Here is a 6,289-nt window from a genome sequence, read left to right as displayed (position 1 = left end):
CTCATCCATACCCAAAACTGTACAAGACATGGCCTGTATTTGAGCATCTAAATGAACTGCACTCATCACTTTTGACACCGCAAAGGGATTTGTCCATTGATGAGAGCCTAGTGCTATACAAAGGTAGACTAGGGTGGAAGCAATATCTGCCCGTGTAAAGATCTCGTTTTGGCATAAAGAGCTTCATGCTTTGCTAGGCAGAGACTGGATGTATTTGGTCCAGTATAATTCACACTGGAAAAGGAACAAAATTCGCAGAGGAGTACAGCCATTTCCCTGGGTCAACACAGATTCTACTTTCACTAATGATGCTGCTGCACTTATCACGCAGTCGCGAATAAACAGGGATCCGGCCCGAAGGACCATTTGTTCAGTGGCCCGATGATTTATTCTCCTTCTACACTTTCTTTCACGTGCTGTCCCTTCGAGAGCGGACCGTGGACTGCCAAAAAAAAAAAAAAAAAGGAAGTCCACCCTCCCACTCTCACCGCCCAGGAACAACCGCACCCACACATTCAAACAGGCGGTGGGAGACGCACTCCCCAAGCAGATGCCATTACTAGGAAAGGGTTACTGTGTTACCATGTATAAATATTATAATTCTTCAGAACTTGCTGATATTCTCATTAAAAAACCAGACCAATGTATTTGGAACCCCGTGGACTTCTAGGAAAGACATTCCACCAGAACTAAAAAATAAGAAGCTGAAAAAAGGTGATTTTGTGGGGTATCAATGCAGAAAAATTTGTGCCATGAAATGGAGGGATACAAAAGATATAGCCTTGATCTCTTCAATCCATACAATCAATCCATCTCGGACAAAGATAGAACTAAAGCACCAGAACTAAAGCGCCTTCGAAAAACCTTCCAGCAGAATGGATATGACGAGAGACAAGTTTCCAAGGCCCTAAAAAGGTCCATATCCAAGACCATCTCAAGGAGAGAAGATGGAGAAAGGGACTATCCAACTGCGAAGGCGTGTCTACCATATATCTCTTCAGTGTCAGGGAATGTGGCGAGAATTCTGAAGAGATTCAACATACAGGCCATCCGCAAACCACCAAAAAAGATCTGGGACATGCTCGTCAAAGCAAAACATCCGGTAGGATTGAAGACACCTGGCGTTTACAAAGTGCCATCTGGGTGCCGGAAGATATACATCGGTGAGACAGGCCGCACTATAGACACGCGGCTCAAAGAACATAAGCGCCACCTCCGCCTAGGACAGCCCGAAAAGTCAGCCATCGCAGAGCATTGGATGGAATGCAAAAATACTGTTCAGTTTGACGACACCAAGATGCTCTGCCGATCGAATGGCTTTTGGGATCGACTCATCAAAGAGTCGATTGAAATTAGACTGTCTAAGAGTACCATCAATAGAGATTCCCGATATGCTCTGAGCAGCACTTGGAAACGTGTGCTCAAGACTATACAAAAGGCTAGGCACGCCAGCCAATCAGAGCATGCCGCCGACGACAGCCAATCAGCAGTCACCTGACCACCAGAGTGACTGTATATAAGCAAGTCAAAAATTCTCACTCGACATTCACAGCCCTGAGGACGATGACCAAGTCGGACATCGAAACGTCTGCAGATATACAGTTCCTGACCCGGTGGCGATCCCGAGAACTCTTCACCAAAAAAGGTGTAGCCTTGATCTCTTCAATCCATACAATGACCAAAGTTACTGTTAGCAGGAGGAAAGGTGAGCAGAACATGAAACCAGCGGGTGTTGTTCACTATAATGGAGGAGGAGGGATGGCTGGTGTTGATAGGATGGACCAAAACCTGACATATTACCCAGTAATCAAGAAGAGGGACCTGGGTACAGGGGTGAAAGACTAATCGAACCATCTAGTAGCTGCTTCCCTCCAAAGTTTCCCTCACAATAGCTTGCGCTTGGAGTCTCATCCGGTAGAGCAAATGATTTGAGGCCTTGGGGCCGAAACGGCATCAACCTATTCTCAAATTTTAAATGGGTGAGAGCTCCGGCTTGCTCAATTAACGAAGCCAGAGGCTGGATCGGAGTGCCTAGTGGGCCACTTTTGGTAAGCAGAACTGTACTGCAGAGCACAAGTACTACAAAAACAATTTTTTACCCTCTGCTTGATCAGGCAATTTGGAATTCCTACGTGCTATATAAAAAGAAGAATGGTAGCAAAACACATCTAGAATACAGAATGACATTGGTGCAGGAACTAATAGAGAAATATCACATTGAGACCTTCTGCGCAAAAGGGGGTCGCCCATCGACGGAACCCAGCCCTCCAAGGCTAACGGGACGGCACTTCCCGGAATATATCCCGCCTACAGAAAAAAAAACCAAAATCCAGCAAGACAATGTGCCGTGTGTCGCTCAAGACGAGAAAGAAATAATAAAAAAATCCGGAAGGAAACGAGATTTTACTGCTGAGAGATTGTGACGTTGGTTTCTGTGCAGCCCCATGTTTTAGAGATTACCACACTAAAAAGGACTATTAGACATCTCTGCCATTGAAATAAGTGAGAAAATAGTTCACTGTGGCTTATAATACATAAGCAAATTGAAAAATTTTAAATTGAAAACTAAATTTTATTCCAAAAAACATTTAAAACTCTCTGTGTGGAGCTTTTCAAGTGGCTTGTCTTGTGGCTTGTGGCTTTTCAAATTGTTATTTTGCATTATGCAATGATGAATACTTTTACTATCTGGAATAAAAATACCAGCTTTTTTCCAAAAAATATCTTCATGAAAACTCATCAGGCAAAGGGTTGATAAATTTCGGTCATTGTTCAGGGTTCCCACTCTAACTACATTATAAAAATCACGGTTTTTCCAGGTTTTCACGGTCTAAATTGCATCAAATTCACCGTTTGTAGATAAAGCAGTTAAGGCAGAAATATTGATCACGTAACACGTTAATTAAAATATAACAAACGCAATATATGCCTTGAATGCAAACGTAGCAATCAGAGTGCTATCTCTCATGACGTCACCTATCGTAAGCAAAATTCAGGTCCGGCTTAAGGGTGTGAGTGGGAAAATGAAGAGAGCAGGGTGGCAGGGAAGTGAAGAAGTGCCTGATTTTTTTCCCAGGGTTAATGTCTTCCAATCGCAGGCTTAAGATCAATGTGCTGTCATGGCACACGGACCAATGGGGAACTTGCATGGGTCATCGATTGCTCTAAAAACTATTTTGAATAAGTAAAATGGATACATTAGCTCGCAAAAACACCTTGGGTTTCTCCATTCAACATCAAAAGAAATAAATAAATTGACTTTAAAATCGAGAAAAATTTCTCTGAGCCGACCACTGCGCAAAGACACCCGAGCGTTGCCGAGGCCAGGCGTGACGTCATAGGAGCCTAAAAAAACGTAGGGAGTTGGGAAATATGCTGAGTGCATGCTGTAAAATTTGTTTTGAGGGAGAATTTAGCCGCTCATCATCACTTTATTTTGTTCTGTTATTCTTGGGCAAGTTTTCTTATTGCTATTGTGCCTTGACTATTCCTTGGAATATTAATAATGCAACATCGGGATGATGAAGCACAAGCGTTTCACTTCGTATGTTTTAGTTATCAGAAAAATGGATGATAACGTTGCCGCTCGTTCGAATAGTACATCTGAAATTCATCCACATCTACATAATACCCTGCAAGACGCCTAAAAGGCATGTGGCAGGGGGTGTTAGGACACCAGCCTTTTTTTAGGACAACAAAAATTGATGCCACGACTCTCATGGAATTTATCATGAGAAATTATTGCTATTCGTCGGCGGGAAATCGAGATGTAAAAGAAACTTGTAATACTGGAGGATAACAATCGTAAGCTGGGCTGTTGAATTTGGCTACGCCATATTAGCAGAGAAGGTAGTCCTATCCGTCCTACGGTACGAATTCACAGCAAGACAGTCCGTACACAATCCACATGTGAGATCGCGAATCGGTTCCGCTGCTAACACACACACAAGCTACAACCTATTTCAGTAATATAACAGGGTTCCCACTCATTGAATTCACGGTTTTTTCCAGGTTTTCACGGTCTAAATGTCATCAAATTCACGGTTTTCAGATTAGGCATTTAAGGCAGAAATATTGATCAAGTAACAATCATCGGCCGCAAGTTAACTAAAAATGTAACAAACGCCTCAGATGCCTTGAATGCAAACGCAGCAATGAAAGCGACGACTATCTCTTATGACGTCACCTATAGTTAGTAAAATTCAGGTCCGGCTAAAGGGTGTGAGTGGGAAAATTGAGTGAGCAGGGTGGCAGGAGAGTGAAGAAGTGCCTGATTTTTTGCCAGGGTTATTAATGTCTTCAACACAGGCTTAAGGTCAATGTGCTGTCATGGCACACAGACCAATACATAGTTGCGATTTCGAATACACACATGCAGGTAAATGCGTGGACAGCATTTGCACGTGACTCGGCCTTGAAACATGATCGAAACATCCATTTGTCTTTAATTCCGTCCATCGTAGTTCCACAGTCAAGTTTGAGAGATTTCTAAGGTTTTATGACAAAATTCACGGCTTATTCACGGTTTTAAGGTTTTCACAGTTGAGAGGGAACTCTGTAAGTAAATCCATAAGCAATATACTAGCATATACCATAAAAATATAGTGGGAAATAGGCAAATAATTATCAAAAACTGGACAACTATTTATTCACTGATTAAACCATTAAATTAGCCCACGCAAGTAACACAGGTGACTTTTATCACTACTGTTCGTTGAAATAATAGAAAATATCAAACTTCACACACAGTTTAGATCTTGATAGCTCGCGAAACACGTTTCTATTGTTCGCGTTTAACTTGATAATTTTTTCGAAGCTAAGGTCTTCGTAATATGATCCCTGCGCGAGCTGGGACCTTTTCATTTTTTGCTTGATTTCGAAGAGGACGAAAGCGTCAGAGGCCGAGGGATGGTGGATGGAGGGGGTAGCGGATTTTGGGAATTGTGCAACGTAGTTACTATCCCACGGCACTGAGGTTCTCCTGGTGGGGGAAACTGAGTATTTTTGGATTTTTTTCGAACTCTTTTCACCGCTCTAATCCGCGAATTTGATGTAGTTCGTCAACTTGCCTATAACGGCTCTGCATGCACTAAATAACTAGAGTTCTTTAAAATTTTCCGAATCAACTGCCAACGACAGTGTACGGCGCGAAATTCAAAGTATTCGAGAGCGTACCTTTAGCATAATTATTCGAGACCTCGAATATCGAATACTTTCTAGTATTAGAGGTATTCGAGTATTCGCAGATACTATTCGCACATCTCTAATAAATATTATAAATAATACAAAATATGTGGGCTTCAGAGCCTTGTCGGATATTTTGCTTTAAATTGACAATAATTAACACGTCTCACAAACGAAGCTCTTACAACTGCTGGCAACTATTACAAACAATCACAACAATAGCTTCGTGTGATGTTTAGGCACCTTTGACGTCATCGAGGCTTCGTCGGCAGTAGCTTGGGGGGTGAGGGAGTTTTTAGCGCGTTTTACTATTCGTTATATTTATCATTGAATATCTCGCAAAGGAAAACTCAGATTAACATGTGGTTTCCTTAGTTGAATTCAGAAAATAATTTTCTGTCCGCCTGTGAAATAAAAAAAATTCATGCAAGTTCCCCATTAATAATTGCGCTTCGAATGCACGCGTACAGATAAATGCATGGACAGTATCTGTACGTGACTCGGCCTTGAAACATTATCGAAATACCAATATTTCTTTTAATCCGTCTACCGTATTTCTACAATCAAGTTTGAGAGATTTCTAAGGTTTTAAGATGAAATTCATGGCTATTTCCAGGTTTTTTCACGGTAGACGAAATTCACGGCTTATTCACGGTTTTAAGGTTTCCACGGTTGAGTGAGATACCTGTTGTTTCACAGCCGGTTTGGCCTAGCAATCCTATGTAAGCCGGCTATAATTTTTTTCCCGAATGTTCCGAACGGATGACGAAGATTCTCGTCATTTAGGCCCGTCAAACTATACAATTTTAAAGCATACAATACGTATTTGATTACGATACGCTTTAAAATTGTTTAGGTTGTATTTAATAGAATGTAACCATATTTTAAAATTTTTAAAAGCTTTTTTCTCTAAAACCCGGGCGCATATGGACAAAACCCTCCAACAGTATTCCTATCTAAGCGTCTACTTCAAATAAAAAAGGTTTCATCTTCTTTCTTGACATCACTTACGCAAAGTCCCCTAAAAAGTTGAAAACCTTACTCAACACTCACCTCGCAGACAAACGGCCGCTCCCCAGTGTGGGTCCGAATGTGCTGCACCAGC

The sequence above is a fragment of the Ischnura elegans genome, chromosome 9 (genome assembly GCF_921293095.1).
Source record: "Ischnura elegans chromosome 9, ioIscEleg1.1, whole genome shotgun sequence".
In the NCBI taxonomy this organism is placed as follows: Eukaryota; Metazoa; Arthropoda; class Insecta; order Odonata; family Coenagrionidae; genus Ischnura; species Ischnura elegans.
This window is presented reverse-complemented; position numbering follows the sequence as displayed.